Source organism: Lissotriton helveticus, chromosome 2_1, assembly GCF_964261635.1.
Source record: "Lissotriton helveticus chromosome 2_1, aLisHel1.1, whole genome shotgun sequence".
NCBI lineage: Eukaryota > Metazoa > Chordata > Amphibia > Caudata > Salamandridae > Lissotriton > Lissotriton helveticus.
Window position 1 is genome coordinate 97,292,818 of NC_136059.1, and position 24,138 is coordinate 97,316,955.

Below are 24,138 nucleotides of genomic sequence, written 5' to 3' on the forward strand. Positions count from 1 at the left end.
GGGATGGATCAAGGGTAGCAACGTAACAACCTACGAACAGCTCTTCAACCTCATTGTGTGGGAGCACCTCTCCAACAACTGCTTCGTCGAGCTCAGGCAGCACCTCCTCGACAGTAAATTGACTGACCCACGGCAGCTCGCCGCCGAGGCGGACCGATGGGAGAGCACCCGAGTGGCCCGAAGTGGGCCCAACGAGCAGAACAGAACCAACCAAGGTCATCATCGTCCCCGAGGAGGAGGAGGAGGCCCGGGCCGGGGCAGAGACGCCGTCCCGGCCGCTCCCGCAAACTACACCCCGCCCCCGGCCGGCCGGGGCAACCCCCCGATGCGCCCGGGGTTCCGAGCCAACGTTACGTGTCATCGATGCCAGCGAGTCGGCCACTATGCCAGTGACCCGACCTGCCCAAAGAACCAGACCTCCGGGCCCCGCCAGGTGGCTGCCGCTGCCCTAAGAGAAGAGCAAGTCTCCGAAGAGCCTGAAGAGTACGAGCAGGAGCAGCCCGAGTGGGAACCTGCCGCCATGACCCTGGCCTGCCTAGGGGGGAGAGACCTGATCCCGCGGGCTCCCCTACCAGCCAACACCAGGAAGTACAGCCAGTGGGTGAACATAAATGGGCGTAAGGCCGAAGCCCTGCGTGACACAGGGGCCAGTGTGACGGCCGTCCGTTGTCACTTGGTGACCCCAGAACAAATCCTGCCAAATGTTCTTTGCCCCGTCCGATCGGCCGACAATTCGGAGAGCCTGTGTCGGATGGCCTGCGTCCCCTTCGAATGGGGAGGAGTGTCCGGGATGCTAAAAGTGACTGTCCGCGACGATGCCCCCGTGGACTGCCTCCTGGGGAACGATCTCGAGAGTTCCCCGTGGGCAGCCGTTGAAAGAAGAGAGCACCTGGGGATGTTAGGCCTCCCGGGCTGGGCGTGCGTAACAACCCGGTCCATGGCCGCCGACACCATCCCTAGATCTGAAGAACCCGCATGGCCAGCACCTCCTCCCCCGATCGCTCCGGAGGGAGACTCCATCCCTACCGACACCCCGGAACAAACCCAAGAAGAGCCCGCTCAGCCCCAAGACCTTCCGGACCTGGCTCAGTGGCGTCAGGAAGGGGGGCCCACCCAAGAACAATTCCGGCAAGAGCAAAAGACATGTCCCTCCCTCGAGGGACTGCGACAGCAAGCGCTCGCCCAGAGCGCAGGAGACACCGCAGGGGCCCACTGGATCTATTGGGACAATGACCTACTGTACAGCGAACAAAGAGTAGCGGAGCTGGGGACCAGTCGAGTGCTGGTGGTGCCCCTCCGCTTCAGAGACTTCCTTTTGAACCTGGCCCATGATGTCCCCCTGGCTGGACACTTGGGGCAAGACAAAACATACAACCGCCTGGTGACTCACTTTTACTGGCCGAGAATGAGAAATGACGTCTCCAACCACTGCCGGTCCTGCCCGACCTGCCAGGCCAGCGGGAAGAGCGGCCGCAAACTCAAGGCACCCCTGCAACCATTCCCCGTTGTGACCACCCCGTTCGAAAGGGTGGGAATAGACATTGTGGGGCCCCTGGACCCCCGAACAGCACAAGGGCATCGCTTCATCCTGGTCCTGGTGGACCACGCCACCCGCTATCCTGAGGCGGTTCCCCTTCGAACTGTAACAGCACCAGTGGTAGGGCGAGCCTTAATGGGGATCTTCTCTCGAGTGGGCTTCCCCAGGGAGGTCGTCAGTGACAGGGGCACGAACTTTATTTCAAAATATATGAAATCCCTATGGCAACAGTGCGGAGTCACCTACCGATTCACAACCCCCTATCACCCGCAAGGAAACGGACTGGTCGAGCGATTCAACCGCACTCTCAAGGGGATGATCATGGGGCTGGAAGAACCCCTACACCGCCAGTGGGACGTGCTACTACCGTGCCTCCTCTTCGCCTACCGAGAAGTCCCCCAGAAGTCCCTCGGCTTCAGCCCCTTCGAACTCCTGTACGGACACCCGGTTCGCGGGCCTCTCAGCCTAGTTAAGGAGGAGTGGGAAATGGCCCCCCTGAAGACCCCTCCAGACGTCTACAAGTACCTCCAGACCCTCCGCAATCAGACCCGGCGATTCAGAGAGCTCGCCAAAGCCAATCTTGAGGCCAGTCAGGAGGACATGAAGAAGTGGTACGATCAACATGCCTCCTCCATCGAATTCGAGCCTGGCCAGCAGGTGTGGGTGATGTCCCCCATCGAACCCTGTGCCTTACAGGACAGGTGGACGGGGCCCTTCAAGGTGATCGAGCGTAAGAGCCCCGTCACCTACCTCATCGACATGGAATCCCCCCGGAACCCCCTCCGGGTCCTCCACGCCAACAGACTCAAACCCCACTTCGTGCGCTCGGAGCTCAGCCTGCTGATGGCCACAGACAGTGGAGCTGAAGAGGACTCCGAGCCCCTCCCTGACCTGCTGGGGACCGGGGAAAAAGATGGTTCAGTGGACGGGGTCCAACTCTCCGAGGCCCTGACCCCGGAGCAGCGCCAAGACTGTCGGGCCCTCCTGCTGCAATTTGCACGCCTATTCTCCCTCACACCCGGGGTCACCCCCTGGTGCCTGCACGACGTGGACACTGGCGACAGTCCTCCTATCCGACACCGGCCGTACCGAGTACCAGATCGGGTACGCACCTGCATCCAAGAAGAAGTCTCCAAGATGCTCGCCCTCGGAGTCATCGAACCCTCGGACAGCCCCTGGGCCAGCCCGGTTGTACTGGTCCCCAAAGCTGCGGCCCCGGGCACCACACCCGAGCTCCGGTTCTGCGTCGACTATCGGGGTCTGAACGCTGTCACCCGAACCGACGCTCAACCCATCCCCCGAGCCGACGAACTAGTTGACCGCATGGGGGCGGCCCGCTACCTAAGCATCTTCGACCTGACGGCGGGCTACTGGCAGATCGGCCTCACCCCCAGGGCACAAGAACGATCCGCTTTCTCCACCCCGGATGGACACTACCATTTCAGAGTGATGCCCTTCGGCATGAAAAACGCTCCAGCCACGTTTCAACGACTTGTGAACCAGGTATTGGCGGGCCTCGAAGAGTTCAGCGCCGCATACCTGGACGACATCGCGGTGTATAGCCGCCACTGGTCAGACCACCTCCGCCACCTCCGAGGGGTCCTGCAGGCCCTACAACAGGCCGGTCTCACAATCAAGGCCAGCAAGTGCCAAATAGGCCAGGGGTCCGTGACCTACCTCGGACACCAAGTGGGGAGCGGTCTGGTGGCCCCCCTCCAGCTCAAGATCGCTGCCATCCAGTCCTGGCGGCCCCCCGTAACTCAAACCGAGGTCCGAGCCTTCTTGGGGCTCACCGGATACTACCGGCGGTTCGTGAAGGACTATGGCAGCATTGTTCGGCCCCTCACGGAACTCACATCCAAGACCAACCCAAAAACCGTCAACTGGACTCCCGACTGTCAAGCGGCCTTCGAGAGACTGAAAGCCGCCATGTGCACCGTTCCTGTGCTCCAGGCCCCCGACTACAGCCGTGAGTTCATCGTCCAGACTGATGCCTCAGACCATGGCATCGGGGCCGTCCTCTCCCAACTGAACCCCGAGGGAGTCGACCAACCAGTGGCCTTCCTCAGCAGACGCCTCCTGCCCCGAGAACAGCGCTGGAGTACCATTGAGCGAGAGGCCTTCGCAGTAGTATGGGCCCTCAAGAAGCTCCCGCCTTACCTCTTCGGAACCCACTTCCGGGTACAAACAGATCATCGGCCCCTGCAATGGCTAATGCAAATGCGGGGAGAGAACCCCAAACTATTGCGATGGTCCATCTCCCTGCAGGGGATGGACTTCACTGTGGAGCATCGCCCTGGCCAAGACCACGCCAACGCGGATGGCCTGTCCCGCTTTTTCCGCCTCGACGAGGAGAGTCCCCAAGAGGATGGGTGACTCTCCCCGCCTTCAGCTGGGGGGGACGCATGTTGGACAGGCCCCACGAAGGGCTCGCTCCCTCCCCGCATGACAGGGCCCAGACATCGGCTCTCCGGGTGCTACCCGCAGAAGCAACCCGCAACCCGTCCCCCTCCGGGACGCCTGCTCCTGGATATCTCTGTGCCACGGGCCCAGGCCCCCGTCAACCCCATTGCCCGGCCCAGCCGCCATCTTGGACACTGCACCACGCGGCCGCGTGGCCTCGGCTCGACCCCAACCCTGGGCCTGGCCGGGCCCCGACATCCCGGCACCACCATCCACCCAGGAGGTGAACGGACCACTTGGCAGGTTAATGGGAGAAAGAAGTGTCGATGGCTCTCCCCCGCCAGGTGCCGATCGCCCCCAGCCTCCCCGGGTGCTGGCTCCACCCCCCTGCTGGGTGTCTGGACTCCCTCATCCCGGACCTCCCGACCTCCCAGTGCGAGGGTCCGGATATCAAAGGGCGCCAGACCTATAACTGAGGCAGCCCCAGAGCAGGAGGGCAGTTGTATCCTGGAGTCGAGAGACACCGAGAAGAACTCATCCTTGACGGACTGCTGGCGCTGCCGCAGCCCTGCCTTGTGAACTATTGTCCTGCCTGCTGGCGCTGCCGCGGCCTTCTGCAACCTTCATCCTCGTGGGACCTGCTGGCGCTGCCGCGGCCCGTTGTAACCGTCATCCTCGTTGGGACCTGCTGGCGCTGCCGCGGCCCGTTGCCACCTACGACCTCTTCGGGACCTGCTGGCGCTGCCGCGGTCTGACCCGTCCGAACGCCGAGCTCGAGGATTGTGAGCTACCACCGTTTCACCTCAGTACCTGTAGGTACCAAGACTGTCCCGCTACCCCCTTTCCCTAATAGAGACTAGAATTGAGAGGATCATCGTGTCCTGATCTCCTTGTATCGTACCACCGTACTCAAAGAATTGCCTATAAAAGGTGTTAAGCTGATCTTCGTGTGGTGTCCATCTGTGGGGGGGGAAGTTACTTGTCTGTACGATCGCTGGAGACGGCCCTCACCGGAGGCCTCTCCCCTTGTGCTCGGCCGACCCTCCAGGTCCCCGTCTAACACGCTATCTGTGTCTTGTGATCTTAATACCACATTCGTGGGAAATAGCTTTCGTACGGTCATGGATGGTCTTTGTGCTGTGTTTGAGGTGAGTATGGGAGGGGTGATATCTTCAATATCATTTATTTCTAGATTCTCATTGCATGGCCTCCTCGTGGAAGTGGTCCCATCTTGGGGGAAGGCGTTGGTTCTTCCCTCTGTCATGGCGTTGTGGTGATATTGGCATTTAATGACGATATTTCTGATGGCACTGTATCTTTCCCATCCAATGTGCCTCCTGTCGCAGTTGTGTCTCCTAGTGGTATTGTATGTTGTAGTTCCTGAGGGTCTCTAGGTAGTCGGATGCCTGTGGTGCCTTTGTCGCCTGACAAATTTGTGTATCCTAGAGGTATTGTATGTTGTGGTTCCTGAAGGTCTCTGGGTAGTATGATTTCTGTGCTGGTAGTGTTGGCAGTGTATAGGATGATTACTTGTGGAGTCATGTGTTGTTGAGATCCTGATTTCTCTACACTTTCTTTTAAGGTTAAGAACAGGTTGTCAAACTTTTATAATTCATTGTTGGCTGCTTGTATAAGCACAATTCCGTTCTTGTATATCGTTATACATGGGTCCCCTCTAAGTCTTCGTGATGGACTGATCATAAGTTTAGATCCATGTGGGATATTACTTACAGATTTTATGTTGAGCATCTTTGTGATGACAGTGCGCCATTTAGCCATTCTTCTAGTGAAAAATAACAGGTCATTTACAATAATGCCTTTGTCTAGATTATAGGAGGGGTCAGATCAGCGTGTCCCGGTGTTTCTTCATTAGATTGTGTTTGAATTTTTTGGCTGCGTTCTTGGATAGAGTCGTTGGATACTTTATGGCATGTGCGTTCATGCCTACTGATTCTAAATAGGTATCGGCCATATTTGCTGGTTAGTGTAAAATACTTTAGTGGTGACCTCTCTTAGTCGTCACTATCTGTCTCCGGCTGTTTACAGGGCTAGCTTTCTTGTGGAGTCCTCTCCTTTATTGCTGAGTGTCCCGTTTGCTGTGACCCCTTGCCCCCCTGTCTTCCTATGGTTTCTGGTATTGCCCTAGCTCTCCTCTAGTTCCTAAAGTTGTGGTCCTTTATGAGTTCTCTTTTATTAGAATATATTTGTTTAAGACTTCAGACTTTGAATAGGGCGTATTGCCTAATTCATGTTCAGAACAATTTCCCATGCAATTCCTAATTTCCCTTCATTGGTGTTATAAGAAAGACACCATTCCAAGATGGCTGACTTCTTAGTGCCAAGCTCATCTGAGAGCTCGATGTCCTTATCTATTTCTTTATCAAGTCCTCTTTCCTTTGCCTTTTCCTTGCTGCTTCCATTTTGTAGATTGAAGCCTTGGCCAGGAGCTATCCTTAACTCGAGGAGACTGGGGCAACAAGGCAGCAGAGCACCATGGTGACGTGTGCAGTTAGATTGTGAAAGGAGACTTTGATTACAGTCTGCCTTGTTTCCACCACCTCATTTAAGTTCTTATGGTCGGGCGGCTGCCATTTTTAGGTCAGGCAGGCCGTGCCCTGATTCCCCAGCTTTAATGTGTGATTTGGCCAGGCCCTGACAACCCCGCTTCCAATGCGCGTATCGGTGTCAGCCTCACTCCTTCCTTCCCTGCACCCTTGAATAAGGCCGATTAGTGTAATCCCTTACCAGTAGCTGGTGGCTGAAGTTTCCCGCAAGGAGATGTAGCGTGATTCAGGCCGGGAATGCAGCGGTCCTCCAATGGGCTATTCGCGTCACACCGCAGTTCCGTCTTTCATCCTCGGGGGCACCGGCCCCGGCCCTCTGGGCTCCGTGCCTCCTCTGAGATTAAAAGGGGGGCATGGGCATATCAGACAAAGGGCAACGGGCACTGCATAGCCTGCGGGCGATGCCTCGGGTGCATCAGCTCTGGGCTGCTGGGCTCTGCGCCTCACTGAGGGTTAAAAGGGGCCTGGGTAGCGCAGTCAAGGGGCAGCGGACCAGAGCTTGTGCACCCGGGCGATGCCTCGGGTACACAAGCTCTGGTCCGCTGAGCTCCTCTTCCCACTGGGGGTTAAACGGGGGCCTAGGCTGCCTGCGTGCGATGCGGCCAGAAGATCTGTTGATCCCCCCCTCTGGCCCGTGTCCTCAGGTGCCCTCCGATGTCTCCCACGGGACAAGCCAAGGAATGAAATGAAATGAAATGAAATGAAAATTATTTTTATTGAGCGCTACAGCTGCCCTGAGGCGTCCAGGCGCTAGGACTAGAACAGTGTCTTCCAGGGAGACGATCCAGGGAAAGTCAGAGTTTAGTTAAACAGAAAGGTCTTGAGCTGTTTACGAAAACTCACCAGATTGGAATTGCTTCTCAGATGACAAGGAAGAGTATTCCATAGATTGGAAGCATTATAGGCAAAAGAGCGGCCTCCTGATCTAGCTCTATGAATCCTAGGGACTTTAGCCAAAAAGGCATTTGACGAGCGGAGTGATTTATTAGGTTGGTAGGGTAGAATCAGGGCGTGATTAATCTCTGGACCGGTTTTCCAAAAGGCTTGGTGGGCGATACACAGTGTTTTAAACTTAATTCTATCCCAAATGGGGAGCCAGTGTAGAGTTCTTAGGCCGGGCTTTATCGAGACTCTACGTGGGACTCCCAGCAATGTGCGGGCTGCACAGTTTTGTGTCCGCTGTAGTTTTTGCAGACTGTACTCCGGGGCCCCGAGGTACAGGGAGTTGCTGAAGTCAAGGCGAGATTGAATTAGACCTTGTATCACTATCTGCTTGGCCTCAAAGGGAAGAAGAGGAAGTATTTTTTTGATCGTCCTAAGGAGGCTAAAGCAGACTGCCGATACCTTGGTTGCCTGAGTGTTGAAGGTCAACGATTTGTCCAACCACACTCCCAGACTTTTTATGTTATCTCTGGGAGTGGGGGGAGCGCCCATGCTCAGAGGCCATAACAGCTCCAAGGTGGTGGGGGCTGCAGGGCCTAGGAGCATGAGCTCCGTTTTGTCATCATTGAGCTTCAGACAAGACTTCGTCATCCAGCTCTTAACCTCCTCCAAGCAAGTCGTTAGGTTGGTCTGTGGCTGACAATCGTTCCCTCGCACAAGGGAGACCACTAGCTGGGTATCATCCGCATAGGTGATGATGTTAATACCATGCGGACGGACAATCCCAGCCAGTGGCCTCATATATGCATTAAAAAGCGCAGGGCTCAGCGAAGAGCCCTGCGGCACCCCACAGCCCAACGGCCTGCTTGAAGAGACGGCTGAGCTTTCAAACACCTGGAAGGTGCGGTCACTCAGGAAGGACTTAAACCAGCCCAAGGCTTCTCCTGATATTCCCAGATCGGATAGACGGTTTATGAGGATTTTGTGGTTTACCGTATCAAAGGCGGCGCTCAGATCGAGGAGGATCACTGCCACTGATCCTCCCCGATCCAAGATCCGCCTTGCCTCCTCCGTCACTGCCAGCAAGGCAGTCTCCGTCCCATGTTTGGGGCGGAAGCCCGTCTGGGAAATGTCAAGCAGATGGTTACGCTCGAGAAACTCAGTCAGAAGAATGTTAATATGTTTCTCGAGGATCTTGGTGATCCAGGGAAGCAATGAGATCGGGCGGTAGTTGTTCAGATTGCCCGGATCCAAAGTGGGTTTCTTCAGTAGTGCCCGAACCATGGCATGCTTCCAGGCCGATAGCACCATCCCTGTCCTTATGGAAGAATTCAGAAGCTCCAGAAGTGTGGGAAGAATGGCTGTGTCAGCTAAGATCAATGCACTAGGGGGAGCAGAGTCCAGTGGAGAACCAGACTTTATTTGATGCATCAGGAGCCTGAGTGTTTCAAGATTCATCAAAGTAAAATGGGCTAAGCTGTTCTGAGAAGGGTCTCCTATTTTCGTGTCCGGGTCTGAGTTTTGAGTAGAAAATTCTGTTACCGGATCCGGGAAGGAAAGATAAATTGTGTTTACCTTATGAAAAAAGAAATTGGCCAGTTCATTACAACGGGAAAGTGGATTGTGGTTGCCTGCCGGGGGAGATGGAAGGGTAGTCAAGGTTTTTAGTATCTTGTATATCTCCTTGGGCTTGGACTTAGCCATCATTATTTTTCCATTGTAAAAAGCCGATTGAGTGGCTTTGATTTCAGATTTGTACGTCCTAATGGCTTCCCTATAAGTGGCTTTGTCCGCCTCATCGAAGGTCATGCGCCACCTCCTCTCCAGTCTCTTACAGATACGTTTCTTCTCCCTAAGCTCCTCAGAATACCAAGGCGCAGTTTTTTTCTGCCTTTTTGGGCCTGATATGCGAAGGGGAAGGACGGTGTCCAAAGAGCTTGTAATCCATTCGTCAAATAAATTATTACTGGCAGAAGGGTCACAGACAAGTACGGGTCTAGTGGTGTTAAGAGTGTTAGACCAGTTGTCTATGTGAAGCTTGGGCCAGTTACGTATTCTACATGGAATAGGCATAGAGGAGGGTGCTTTGTGTGTGGTCCAACTAAAGGGAACCAGAAAATGATCTGTCCAGGGGAGACGATTGATTGTGCCCACTTTGAGATATTCACAGTTGCTAAATATCGGGTCTAAGAGGTGTCCCTTGATATGTGTTGGAGATGAAACAAATTGCTCCAATTGCATTGCAGCTAAGCTTGCTGTGATTTCTATGGCGGTGGTATCTAAGGTGTTGTCAAAGTGGACATTAAAGTCTCCAAGCAATGTAAAATTAGAGGGGGAAATGACTAGTTCTGCCACTACAGCGGGGAGGGCTGTTTGAAAGGTTTTGCATGATCCTGGAGGACGGTAAATAAGAATACCGGTGAAACTATCGTTGGGAGAGAATTCGATAGTAAACGATAAACTTTCACAGTCAGCGATGGGCTCCGGGGAGTAACGACATGTATAAATGTCCTTATATATAATAGCGACACCGACGCCTTTTCCCTTAGGACGATCTAAACGGGCTATCTGGTAGCCTGGTATAAGGGCTTGGACCACGTCCGGCTCGGTGTCTTGAGTCAGCCAAGTTTCGGTCATGAAGATTGCGTCAGGGGCGAGTTCCTCCAACCACAAGGCTATTTCTAGGCTGTGTTTTGGGAGGGACCTGCAGTTTAGAAGGAACATGCGGTAATCTCTAAAGTCGGGTTTAGTCGAAGGGTTGATAATCTCAGTTTTACAGTAAGGGCAACGGCGGGGGGCTTCCAAGGGGTGAAAGTGGTGACAGCAACTTACTAATGTGGATGGACGTAGTTGGAGTAACAGGTCCCTGTTGTACGACATCCTGTTTTTTAAAAAAGGACCAGGGGTGGTGGCACCTGGACCCAGTCGGGCGCGGACGGGCGCAGACGGGCTTGCCTTTGGCGCGCCGCCGGCGCGCCCGCTGCGCCGCCGGGGAAGGGACTCCATTATATAGGACAAAAGAGGGGTGGAGCTGCAGGGAACAGCTAGTACGCGCACCTCTTTCACGCCTAAGATGGCGTCTACCCCTGTGCGCGCCTGCGTGAGAGTGGGGTTCTAGCCCCGGCGAGGGAACAAAGAAGTAAGTGAAAATAAGTGGGATTGTAGTAATCACAATCTTACACACAGTGACAGTTTTTAAAAAGTAGCGTTTAAAAAAGTTCTGAGCCTAACCCCCGGCTTTCCGCCTCAGGGGACAACAGTTCTAGCAATAAGCGCCTGCACCTTAATGCGCCTTAAATAGTTCAGAAGGGCGGGCTGCAGGGAACAGCTAGTGCGCTCACCTCTTTCACGCCTAAGATGGCGTCTACCCCTGTGCGCGCCTGCGTGAGAGCGGGGTTCTAGCCCCGGCGAGGGAACAAAGAAGTAAGTGAAAATAAGTGGGGTTGTAGTAATCACAATCACAATCTTACACACAGTGACAGTTTTTAAAAAGTAGCGTTTAAAAAAGTTCTGAGCCTAACCCCCGGCTTTCCGCCTCAGGGGACAACAGTTCTAGCAATAAGCGCCTGCACCTTAATGCGCCTTAAATAGTTCAGAAGGGCGGGCTGCAGGGAACAGCTAGTGCGCTCACCTCTTTCACGCCTAAGATGGCGTCTACCCCTGTTCGCGCCTGCGTGAGAGCGGGGTTCTAGCCCCGGCGAGGGAACAAAGAAGTAAGTGAAAATAAGTGGGATTGTAGTAATCACAATCACAATCTTACACACAGTGACAGTTTTTAAAAAGTAGCGTTTAAAAAAGTTCTGAGCCTAACCCCCGGCATTCCGCCTCCGTTACCTCTTGGCAGTGTGGTCGAACCGCCGTCTCTAGTTGGCCAACCTTGGCCCCGGTTGCAAGCTCCTCAGCACCACAAGTTGATGTGATTTTACTGTCCCACAGCGATTGTTTGTGCCCGCTTTTGCAAACACCGGGGCGGTGAGTCTGGAGCAGAGAAGGCGCACTTGATGATCTTTCAGAGGTAGGCTGCTTTTTCTTTAGTGTTCCTCCCTTGTGATCCTGGTTGTTCTTAAGGTAGTAGTCGTGTGGCGGGTGGATGGATGACTGGGTTTAACAGGGATTTAAACTACTTTGGTTATCCCGAACCCCGGAGCTCTAGCAAAGAGCTCCTACTAGGCAGTCATAGAATTCCACGTCATGATAACAAACTCAACACCATTCCACGTAATTCCACTCCACTACATGCCACTCCAAGACACATACTACCACTCCACATAATTACACTCAATGACACACAATCCCACTCCACATAATTGCACTGCACTCAATACAACACAATTAATATCCATAAATTACACTGCACACCATGCCGCATAATACCACTTAACATAACTCCATTGAACACCACACAATTCCACAACAAATGATTCCACTGAAACCCACATAATTCCACTTTACACAACATAATCCACTCCACAAAACATGGCTAAAAGATAATAACATTGACAATGTTAATAGCTCTCAGGATCTCAAAACCTGTTGGCTTTGCCAATGCTTATTTACAATACTGATGACCACTGTGCCTGATGCACTGTGGTGATCACTGCTGGTGATTTTGCATATGGTGGCTTCTAATGTAATCTTATGTTATGGAGTCACTATTACAATTCTAATAATATTAGTAGGTCAGGGTCATTTTCAGTGAACTTATGTAGCTCTGCCTTTCTTCACAGAGGCAATGCCGATGTGGCAGGTTACAAGAACAAACCAAGTCACATCCAATATGTCCTTTACCTAACTTACTGAATTAAAGACTCTGGGGCATATTATCAAGGGGGTTTATCTCCGCTTTTTTGGCTTTAAAAGCCAAGAAAGCGGAGATAAAATTATCTCCCTATTACCTAGCTGTCGCTAACACCAGTTAACGACAGCTAGTAGGAGATAGCGACCATCTTGGGCCCCACTTTGCATGTCAGATAAATTTATCACTAATGACATGCAAAGTGGGCGTGCCAAGATGTTAGCGACTGGAAACAGTGGCTAACATCGCTATCTCCTATTACCAACTTTTGGAGATATTCGCGCTAAGCGCGAACATCGTCAAAAGCTAACACCTGCCCTGAGCAATTCTTAGCCATGTTATCCAATGGGAGGTGGATAACATGGCTAAGAGCATTAGCTCGGTAATGCATGAATATCGCTAACTTTTCAGCGATATTCATGCATTGCGGCCGTTTTTTATCGCATTTGCGATAAACCTTGGTAATACCAAGGTTTATCTGCGATAAAAATCGCCACAGGTCGGCGATACATTTTTGTCTCTAACCAAGCAATAGCGATAATTATCGCTATTGCTTGGTAATATGCCCCTCTGATCCATGATGCGCCTTCCCAGTCCTAAATCTTAATTAGGCCTCCTGGTTTTATGGTATTTTTTTTAAAAAACTTTTCCATCTGTATTTATCCATATTTACTGTGTACTAATTTTATCTGTATTCATCCATATTTATTTGGGGTTTTGTGAAAAGATAAGAAGCTGAAACTAGCATAGTTCCACATTTACTAAGCCGATAAATGTGCACACACATGCTTGAATGCCCGAGAGGTTTCAATGAAATGAAAACTAACAGATGGTAAATCAACACATTTAATGAAAACATACGCATTTCGATATCCAACTTATGCACAACTACTGCTTTTTAAGCCTCTTTTCTAAAAGTTTTTTAACCCCCTGGTCTGTCAATCTGCATAGGTATTTGCTCTGCACCCACGACTGACAGCATTTAGACTCACTCAAACAACTGAATTTCCATTTTTGTCCACATTTAAAAATAAATACAGACAGGAAAATAAATGGGTTTCTGTCTGGATTGATCTGTAAAAATCAGCAAAAACGGAAAACAGGGAGCTTTAATCTTAATGCAGTCCATCAAATCAATCAAAGATCATTTGTATAGCGCCTATACCCAAAGGCATCCAAGCACTAGTGGCTTTGAAAGCAGACACAAGTGAGGCTAGCTAGAAAGCGCAGGAAAGACGTCGTACATCTTTTTCTACACTGATGTATGCCCTCAATCTGTCTTTGGGATAATTAAAGTTTATTCCAGTTGTCCATACCTAAAGAGACTACAGCGAAGATCTTGCTATAAGAAGCCTGTCATAGGGTTTTCTCACTTCACATCTGGGTCCATGCCAGCCTATGTAAGAGGTTAATTGCTAAGGCCCTTCCAGGTGAACACGTGTGCATGTATAAAAGCTCCCGAAATTGTATCTTAGGGGCATATTTACAAGGGCTTTATCTCTGCTTTTTTGGCTTAAAAGCCAAAAAAGCGGAGCTAAAACTATCACCCTATTTACAAGAGGGTGCGAACATGCATAATCGCATGTTAGCACCCTTTTTCCCAATGCTTCCCTTTGCATCTCTAATGAGATGCAAAGTGGGTGTCACTGGGTGTACCCCGGATGGACAACCTTGCAAATATCGCTGATCACATTGTGATATTTACAAGGCTGCCCCAGCATTTTAGCACACTATAGTTTTTGGAGAAACCTGCTGTTTTCTCCCAAAACGAACGTCTGCTGAAATGCAGACTTACCTATCCCTAACATTGGGGCCGATTATGCTGAATGGGCCCTGTGGGTCGTATCAGCAAGGTTAGCGCTGTTTTGCAGGGAACATCTCTGGAAAACCAGGGATTTTCCTGGCAAAACGGCGATAACCTCGCTATCTCTGGAATTTTTATCTCCCTGGAGAAACGATTTGTTAATAACGCACTTCCAGGGTGATAAATTCCAGAGTTAGCCCGCGATAATAAAATTATCGCAAAAAACGGATTGATAATTATTGCTGGCCGTTGATGATATGCCTCTTAGTATTTTACCTGGAGACAATGCAAACACGGAAGGATGAGGGAGGTATCAAATCTGTCAGTCTCCGTTACCTTCACAGCAGAATAATCCAACGTTTTTAATTAAGCTAACTGCAGAGATATTCACTCCCTCAACATACGCATATATAGAACATATATATAACATATATAGCCAGAACATATTCTATTAGAATAGTAGAAGCTGCATGTTTGGAGCACATGGCAACGATGGCAAAGATGTACTCATGAGTTGTTTTTATCAGTGCTCAAAGGGGCCATCTGATGAAGGGTGTCACAGTATACCTCAAACCCCAAGCAGACATCATCAAACTGGCAGCCTTCTAGAATGTTTATTGGTGGTGATTGTTAAAAACTCAGAACCTGATAAAGAGAACTGTTATGTTCTCTTCAGTGGATAACCCCTTTGAAGCCAGGTAGTTGGATTTTGTCCATAATTGGATCAGGCCCACCTTCCCATTTAGCTCTTCTGAGTCTCCTGCAAATTTACCTGGAAGGGTAGGTGTGAAATCCTCACTAATAACTTGCTGTGCATAGAGGAAGGAGCCCACTGCTGGCATCTCAGCAAACGTTCCTCATTGTGTTTTGGTAAATGCTGTTCATAATTTCAGTAATTCACAAGTAAGGAAGTCTTCACCATCAGTTCTGCCTTTAACTTTGCAGTTTTCTGCTTGTAGTCCTGTATGTATACCATGGAAACAAGAGTAGTTGCCAGACTGCATTTGATGGGCTGTTCATGCTTGGCCTAGGGTCTTGTGAGACCAGGTGCAATATGGGGCACAGGTCACTCAACTCGTATAGACCCCCCAACCCAAGAGGTAGAAGGAGGTAAATAGCTAAAGAAACAGACATTTGGTGGATCTAAGCCTAAAAGCAGTGTAAGAGTGATCGTAGAATAATTTTGTCAGTCAAAATGAAACAAAACAAATGAGTCAGAATCTCCTGAATTCATACTGAAAAGATACAGCAAATAAGATATTGGCGAAATATGAAAAGCTGAAAAGTAAAATTTGAGCGCTCGCATTGAAGTTTAGAAACGGGCAAAAAAAAGAAGACGAGGGTCGAATCGCGGTCAAAGAAAGAAAAGACTAAAGCAGCTTTGAATAATAAAATCAGGGAAGCATTTAATGTAACCCCCAATATCAGAAATACGTTGATAAAAGATTATAAGAAGGGGTTTAGGAGGGAAAGAAGAAAGATCGAAAAGGAATGTATTTGGTCTGGTCATTTTGGCCCTATGGAGTGGGAGAGCGAAAAACCTTTGGTAATTAGTCGGTAAAACCTTAGAAGGAATTAAGAAATTAGCGACATGCGCTGTAGATAATGGGTTAACTATAGCTCCAATCTTTATTGTACCAAGGAAAATAAAAATAATGAAATACAGGATTATCCCGTTATCATCAGCGGTGATTTTACTACTCTAATACCATCCACATAGGAGGTTGCAGCTATAACACAGAAGTGCTAGGTGGCTTGTCCTCAAATAAATTAGAATTGTACGCCGACCTACCGCACAATTACTAAAGCCTTTGATGGCCGAAGTAGTTTGCTGCAAGCAATTTTCAGACTCCCAATTTTTAAGAGAGGGTCACAAACTTTACCAAATAATTAAAGGATGAAAAAATTCTTAGATATTCCTAGTAAAATTTATGTGAAGCATCTGCTATAAGCCCTTGAAGAACTGGTGGAAACTGAAAGGATCTTGCCTAAAGTGCAGTTAGGATTCAGGAGAGGTAATTCAACAGTAGAGGGGTGTTTTGCTTTTAAGTTGATGGTGTACGATTATGCCTTTAAAATAAATCAATTAATATATGCAGCCTACACAGATCTATATACTTCTTTTGATACAATTTATAGAGATAAACCTTAAGAAAAATGTATGAATTTGAAGATACATTCAGGGTTACATCTCATTAGGAAAATAAAAATAAAAAACATGGTAAAAAGCTCTTCCCTACAATGTGACATAAACGATAGCAGGAAAAGACTCAGCAGTACCTAAAAAATAGAAAAGTAAAACATATCAGACGATGGATGTAGGGAATCCAGTTACTGGTTGAGGGGGTGAAACCCTACTCAAGCAGCAACCACATTTCTTGTCAGTGTGCAGACACAAGCAAACCCCAATGTAACTTGTGCTTGGCACCAAACCAAAGCAGTCAGGCTTAACTTAGAGGCAATGTGTAAAGTATTTATGCAGCACTCAAACACAAAACAAGTAAACTCCCACGCCAATTTAGAAAAATTGAGTAATATTTAATAAATGATTTGACACCAAAGTGACAACAATCCAACTAGTAGTAACCGGAGAAATGCAGTTGTAAAGGTTTAGCTAGAAATAGTGGCTAAAAGCACAAAGACCTAAACGTGGTTATCTGGTCGCACTAGACCGAGACAGTCATGCGTACAGGCCAACAGTGATTGAGCACGGGCCAGATACAGGGACCAAGTTAGGTGGAGCGGTGCGAGATTCTAAGTTAAGGATGCATTTTGCAACGGTGGTTCCAATGAGCTGCAGGCTGGGATGTGGAGTCCTGCGTCAGAGACGCATAGTGCAGCAGTGGTTCTGATGAAGCTGTCACCGAGGCTTGCATTGTTATCGAGGATGCCTTCAACTAATGTTTGGGATACGAAGTCCTGTATCAGAAATGCATTGACCAATGGCAGTTCTGAGGGACTGTGGGCTGCAATGCGTGCTCCTGCATTGAGGATGCAACGCTCAGTTGCAGTCCCGATGCACAGCTGCGAGGAGATGCATGGTGCTGTATCAATTCTGCCCAACAGGCCACATCTGGGCTGGCAGAGCACCTTCAGGACACTTCCAAATGTCCATATCTGGGGTGGCACCACTTTGGGGGGTAAAAAACTCACAGCAGACAGAATCCTGGATGCTGGGTTCATGGTGGTTGGACCCTTTCCTGTCCCTAAGTTTATGATAAGGAAGCCGACCAACTAGCTCTTGGAGTCACTCACCTGGGTTCAAGATACAGGTCCAGTCCTTTTCACTCAAGCAGCAGAGGTATTTGGAATTTTCTGCCTCCCTGCCTCGGCCACGGCTTGTCTGAGGTCACAAAAGACTAGTTTGAAACCCTTTCTGAGTGTGCTGATGCAGAGCTTTTGTGATGTGTTAGTGTAATAGGTGACAGCTCCTCCACCTCATCAAGTCAGAGAGCTTGTCCTGCCAAAACCTATTCCTCCTTTGTCTGTCAACTTTCTAAAAGTCCAATTTTCAGAATTGGGACTTAAAATCTAACTTTACTATTAAAAATGGTATTAAATTATTACAATTCTTTAAACACCAAACTAAGTTTTCACTTATTAATTGTAATAAGTTAAACTAATGTTATCCTCTGGTAGAGGTAAGCATTGCAGTAGTGAAACAAAATAATTAAGAGTTTTTCACACCAGGACATGTAAACGTTCAAAGTACATGTACCACTTTTTAAATCCAGTTTCCTTGCCCTAAGAGCTGTTTAGGGTGTTTCCTTGGGATGGTCTATATGTATGAAAAAAGGAAGGCTTAGGCATGGTACAAGCTTTATTTGACCAGGATAAAATGGAAGTTTAAAACAAAGCAATATTTGACATAGCTGAATATGCACTCATCATTACATGCAGTTTGACATTGACCATCTGCTTAGGGACATGGAATAAAGGCCATATTATAGGTCTTGATTAAGATAGTTTATCTTTTCTATTAACTCTGTTAAAGTGTGTGAATTTGTAATGTTTGTTTATCTTTATTGACAAAATAAACTGAAACACTAGCTAAAAGAACACCAGTGACCTGCATGTGCAGTATAGGTGGGCAGCAGACTAAGAAGCTGCAGAGCATTAGGGAGCTCATTGGAATCCTCAGCTCAGAAACTACAAATAGGCTAAAAGTTGCAGGACATCCAGGATCTACAGTGGCTGCCACAAAACACAGGAAAAGGGGACCCTGGAGCTGCAGAAAGGCTAGATGGAGAAGCAACAGGACAGGCAAGAATGCAGGTGCGATGGGGAGAGGAGAGCTAGAATTCTCAGCAAACAAGAAGAGAGCTCTTGAGCATCAAGCTTCAGGGATTTAGGAACAGCAGAAAAAGCAAGGACCTATGGGGGGGAGGGGGAGATCCTTGAGGATGTCCTTGAGCTGCAGCAAAGACAGAAACTAAAGGGAGGCCCAGAGGCTGCATGAAGATCTGGAGCTGCTAGAACCACAGCAGCTGCATGAATGTCTGGAGCTGCTAGAACCAGACTCTGCAAGAAGGTCTGGAGCAGCAACCTACAAGCTGAAGTTACTAGGGCCACAGGAGCTTCATGAAGGTCTGAATGTGCTAGGACCAGAGGAGTTGCAGGAAAGTCTGGAAGTGCCAGGACCACAGGAGCTGCATGAAAGTTTGCAGGTTCTAAGACCACAAGGGCTGTATAAAGGTCTGAAGGTCCCTAGTAACAACAAGAGAGGAAGGGAGACCAAGAACGCTCCTATTCCCCTCGAATTAGGATACAGAACAATAACGTAGGAGCGTCCCTTTTAAGAATGACTACAGAGTGGAGCAAAAGCGGTGCCTTAACACATTGTTTTAGTTGCTTGAAAGAAACCTCAGTAGGTTTTTATGAAAGCCCTCACTCACCGACCTGATCGGAGACATGCTTCATCATCGGGCCCCGCCAGGAGTGGCCGAATGCCACCCTGGTGTGCTACAACGCCAGGTTACTGTAGTGCTGGTTTTGTGAATGTGAAGTGAAAGATAAAATGGCCAATTGAGTCAAAAAAGTAGTTTTATTAGTTTCGCTAATTGGACAGGGATCGAGGGGCTGCAGAGGTGAGCACGAGTTGTGGACTGCAGATGTGAGCTGGGATCGAGGATCTGCAGATGTGAACAGGAATCGAGGCTCGGCTGCTGAGGTGAGCAGGAGTCGAAGGGCTATAGAGGTGAGCAGGGATCATGTGACTGCAGGGGTGGGTAGGGGTTGAGGGGTTGCAAAGGTGAGCAGAGAACATCGGGCTGCAGATGTGAGCAGGAGTTGAGTGGCTGCAGAGGTGAGCATGGATCGTGAGGCTGCAGAGATCGAGGAGCTGCAGAGGTGAGCTGGGATCGAGGGTTTGCAGAGGTGAGCAGGGTTTAAAGGGCTGCAGAGGTGAGCAGGGATCATGGGCAGATGTAAGCAGGGGTCGAGGGGTTTCAGATGTGAGCTGGGATTGAGGAGCTGCAGAGGTGAGTAGGAATCAAGAGGCTGCAGAGGTGAGCAGGGGTCGAGTGGCCGAAGAGGTGTGTAGAGATAGTATGGCTGCAGAGGTGAGCAGGGATCATGGGACTGCGGAGATAAGCAGGGATTGTGAAGCTGTAGAGGTGAGCAGGGATCATGGGACTGCGGAGATAAGCAGGGATTGTGGGGCTGTGGAGGTGAGCAGTGACCGAGGATCAGCAGGGGCCGAGGGGCCGCAGAGGTGAGCAGGGATCAAGGGGCTGCAGAGGTGAGCAGGGGTCGAGGGGCAGCAGAGGTGAGCAGGTATTGTGGGCTGCAGAGGTGAGTAGGGGTCGAGGGGTTGCCGAAGTGAGCAGGGTTTGCGGCTCGGCTGCGGAGGTTAACATTGATCGTGGGGCTGCAGAGGTGAGCATAGATCGAGGGGCTGCAGAGGTGAGCATAGATCGAGGGGCTGCAGAGGTGAGCCTGGATCGAGGGGCTGCAGAGGTGAGCTTAGATTGAGGGGCTGCCGAGGTGAGCAGGGATCGAGGGGCTGCAGAGGTGAGCATAGATCTTGGGGCGGCAGAGGTGAGCATAGATCTTGGGGCTGCAGAGGTGAGCATAGATCTTGGGGCTACAGAGGTGAGCAGCGGTCAAGGGGCTGCAAAGTTGAGCAGGGTTCAAGGCTCAGCTGCTGAGGTGAGTATAGATCTTGGGGCTGCAGAGGTGAGCAGGGGTTGAGGGTCTACAGAGGTGAGCAGGCATTGAGGAGCTACAGAAGTAAGCAGTGATCGTGGGGCTGCAGAGATGAGCATAGATCGAGGGGCTGCAGAGGTGAGCAGGGTTCGAGGCACGGCTGCATAGGTGAGCATAGATCGAGGGGCTGCAGAGGTGAGCATAGATCGAGGGGCTGCAGAGGTGAGCATGGATCGAGGGGCTGCCGAAGTGAGCAGGGATTGAGGAGATGCAGAGGTGAGCAGAGATCGAGGGGCTGCAGAGGTGAGCAGGGACCGAGGGGCTGCAGAGGTGAGCAGAGATCGAGGGGCTGCAGAGGTGAGCATGGATCGAGGGGCTGCCGAAGTGAGCAGGGATTGAGGAGATGCAGAGGTGAGCAGAGATCGAGGGGCTGCAGAGGTGAGCAGGGACCGAGGGGCTGCAGAGGTGAGCAGAGATCGAGGGGCTGCAGAGGTGAGCAGAGATCGAGGGGCTGCAGAGATGAGCATAGATCATGGGGCTGCACAGGTGAGCAGGGTTCGAGGCACGGCTGCAGAGGTGAGCATAGATCGAGGGGCTGCAGAGGTGAGCATAGATCGAGGGGCTGCAGAGGTGAGCATGGATCGAGGGGCTGCCGAAGTGAGCAGGGATTGAGGAGATGCAGAGGTGAGCAGAGATCGAGGGGCTGCAGAGGTGAGCAGGGACCGAGGGGCTGCAGAGGTGAGCAGAGATCGAGGGGCTGCAGAGGTGAGCAGAGATCGAGGGGCTGCAGAGGTGAGCAGAGATCGAGGGGCGGCAGAGGTGAGCACAGATCGAGGGGCTGCAGAGGTGAGCATAGATCGAGGGTCTGCAGAGGTGAGCATAGATCGAGGGGCTGCAGAGGTGAGCATAGATCGAGGGGCTGCAGAGGGGAGCATGGATCGAGGGACTGCCGAGCTGAGCAGGGATTGAGAAGATGCAGAGGTGGGCAGGGATTGAGGGGCTGCAGAGGTAAGCAAAGATTGTGGGGCTACAGAAGTGAGCAGGGAACAAGGGGCTGCAGAGGTGAGCATAGATCGTGTGGCTGCAGAGGTGAGCAGAGATTGTGGGGCTACAGAAGTGAGCAGGGAACAAGGGGCTGCAGAGGTGAGCATAGATTGTGTGGCTGCAGAGTTGAGCATAGATTGTGTGACTGCAGAGGTGAGCATAGATCGTGGGGCAGCAGAGGTGAGCATAGATCTTGGGGCGGCAGAGGTGAGCATAGATCTTGGGGCAGCAGAGGTGAGCATAGATCTTGGGGCGGCAGAGGTGAGCATAGATCTTGGGGCTACAGAGGTGAGCAGCGGTCAAGGGGCTGCAAAGTTGAGCAGGGTTCAAGGCTCAGCTGCTGAGGTGAGTATAGATCTTGGGGCTGCAGATGTGAGCAGGGGTTGAGGGTCTACAGAGGTGAGCAGGCATTGAGGAGCTACAGAGGTAAGCAGTGATCGTGGGGCTGCAGAGGTGAGCATAGATCGAGGGGCTGCAGAGGTGAGCATGGATCGAGGGGCTGCAGAGGTGAGCATAGATCGAGGGGCTGCAGAGATGAGCAGGGACCGAGGGGCTGCAGAGGTGAGCAAAGATCGAGGGGCTGCAGAGGTGAGCATAGATCGAGGGGCTGCAGAGGTGAGCATGGATCGAGGGGCTGCCGAGCTGAGCAGGGATCGAGGGGCTGCAGAGGGGAGCATGGATCGAGGGGCTGCCAAGCTGAGCAGGGATTGAGAAGATGCAGAGGTGGGCAGGGATTGAGGGGCTGCAGAGGTAAGCAAAGATTGTGGGGCTACAGAAGTGAGCAGGGATTGAGTGGCTGCAGAGGTGAGCAGGGAACAAGGGGCTGCAGAGGTGAGCCTGGATCGAGGGGCTGCAGAGGTGAGCATAGATTGTGTGACTGCTGAGGTGAGCAGAGATCGAGGGGCTGCACAGGTGAGCAGGGGTCGAGGGGCTGCAGAGGTGAGCAGGGGTCGAGGGCTGCAGAGGTGAGCAGGGGTCGAGGGTTGCAGAGGAGAGCAGGGTTCGAGGGCTGCAGAGGTGAGCAGGGGTCGAGCGGTGCAGAGAGTGCTGGCCTGTGGATTGTAGGAAGCTCCATAATACTTCCACAGTCACCCCACACTTCAAAGCGTAGATTATAGCGCATTATGTCTTTCATGACAATATTTAGTGGTTTTTTCTGGTACAACCCTTACTACCTTTTGGCAGGTTCTGTTTTAAACAGAGTTCACCATAGTGCCTGTACGGAGCCCTAAAGGGGTCTTCTAGGAGCTTTTTTCACCCTCCCAGATGCCTGACCAGTTAAGCCTTTCGTAGCCCACTCATGCCCCCCCTCCCACCCCCCATCCCCCCAAACCCAAACTCCTGGAACCTGCTCTGCCCCTAACACCATGCTGGTCCAGTTTCTGATCCATACTTTAGTATCAACTAATGAATACATAACTGTCCTGATTGCGTACAGTAAGAGGGATCTTCACCCACACACCCAACACATTAATATAAATGTCGATTGTTTATTAGATTTGTTATATATCAGATGATTCATACTCTACACACACTTCCAACTTCAAAAGTTACCTCTCACATTTTGTTTGCTTTTGATACTTGCACAAGTGCCACCTTTGCCTACGTAACGTTTGTTCTTGTGCCTGAGTGTCTAGCATATATTGCAGTATTATACCTTTAATTGTACTTTGTTTCTCTTGTAACCTGCACACTTGTCACTTTTTCCTCCTGAATTGCACCGTTTGCTACCTCATGCATTTTGTTTGCTCACAATTGTCACTTTTACCTCATGTAACTTAATGTCTGCTTTTGTAATTTTGGTTCATTTGTAATTTTCTGTTCCTATTGTGAAGCGCTCTGACGCCTTCGGGTAAAGTCCGCGCTACATAAAAACGCATAAATAAATAAAATAAACAAATAAAAAGTTACCTTTTCCTCGGATCAGCAGCGGGGGCGCTCTGCTCCGGCCAGGACCGTCTGCGGAGTCCTCTGGGCCACAATCATAAATATACAATGTTCGACCCTAAAAATAATTGCATCCTCTTTTCTCGTGCCTATTTCCCGCTTTTAAATTGATGATGTCGGCTTTTATAGTTATTATTAGCATTGCATTTACTTTGAGTGGCAGCGATGTCATATTCGCGGGAAAGCACCCTCTTTTATTACACGAATTAGCTTTTTTTAATCGGGTGGCCTCTCCGGAATTGAAACAAAAAAATAACACTGAATCGAAACTTAGAGACGAGTTCATTCGTGATTGATTGCACGGTGACCCTAAATCCAGGGCCACCCAATTTTGCAGCTGCTGCATTTTCCTCATAGCTATGGATTTGCCTCATTTGCCACGAAATCCACCAATATCTACATAATCTTGATTTTAAACAAAGAAAATGTTTCTTGATCAAACAGATCCAAAGTTACAAAAAAAATGAGACACATCTTGCTGTGCCGTGGAAGGACATTTACAAAGGTCCACTGCTACCCTTCCAGTTGCTTATTGCTATTTATGGGTGTCAAACTCGAAATAATAAGGTGAACCCTTTGCCCAACGTTAACGTGTAAAAATGCCAAAAGAATGACGTAATACTATCACAAAATGTGGCTCAATCCGATGCATAATTTGTGGTTTCTTGATGCATAATTTAGTGAACCCTGCCGCCTAATTTGGCCCTCCCCTGCCACATAATTCAAGTGGCCCTGCCCAAGGGGTCTCTCTCTGTCCTTTTTTTCCCCCTAAAATGACACCTCTGGTGATGCGAATGGATGTCTTTGGATTTTAAAGTGTAGACGTGCAACAACAAGCGTGTGGTAGACAGGGGGGCTCTGTAGTGGCCTGAAAGGCATATTTACAAGCCCTTTTAGTGACCTTTCTGTGGCGATAGGGGCTTCTCCTTATTTACAAGACAGCGTTAAGCCACTATGGTGCATAGATGCGTGCGCTGGCGCTGGCTAATGCAGGGCTGCACCGCATAAATACAGT

The 24,138-nt window shown here is 50.3% G+C and overlaps 1 protein-coding gene across 1 annotated transcript in view; it reads right to left on the reverse strand.

The window, feature by feature from the left end:
* LOC144817756 (sialoadhesin-like) overlaps positions 1–23,206 on the reverse strand; it is a 252,600-nt gene extending 229,394 nt beyond the window's left edge. The window contains exon 1 of the mRNA XM_078674542.1: positions 23,088–23,206. The gene's annotated coding sequence lies outside the window, so the exon portion shown is untranslated. The remainder of the gene's footprint in view (positions 1–23,087) is intronic.
* Positions 23,207–24,138: the final 932 nt, after the last annotated feature.